Genomic DNA, 557 nt, shown 5'->3' on the forward strand with positions numbered 1-557 from the left:
ATATGCATTCATCCACTCACACACTGAAGTATAATCGTAAACGTATGCATATATAGAATTATACGTACATACATACCTACCTACGTTATACAGACTTTAAAATGTGAAACCGTTATTACGTGCTTCTTTGTTATGTATATGAAGATTGTGAGTAAAATATGTGCATATGCTTACGTATATGCATTACTGAGCAAGTGTATGGTTCCATAGATAGACAAATGTTGCTGTTAGTATTATCACCTCCAAAGATCTCGAGACGTTAGTTGCAGTTAAATATCGTAAAGTAACAAAAACGAAAAATACCCTGAAGGTATGAAAATCTCCACGTTATGTAATGCGTTTTTATTACTTATTCGGAATGTGTGCATGTTTGTGCGTGAGTGTGTGTGTGTGCGTGTATGTGTATGTGTGTAAATGTGTGTACGCATATATACGTAGGTGTATTTATATGTAAGCATATATGCATACACACACATACATATATATAGATAGATATATAGATACATACATACATATATATATATATATATATATATATATATATATATATATATATA

This window comes from Octopus bimaculoides, chromosome 12 (assembly GCF_001194135.2).
Source record: "Octopus bimaculoides isolate UCB-OBI-ISO-001 chromosome 12, ASM119413v2, whole genome shotgun sequence".
NCBI lineage: Eukaryota > Metazoa > Mollusca > Cephalopoda > Octopoda > Octopodidae > Octopus > Octopus bimaculoides.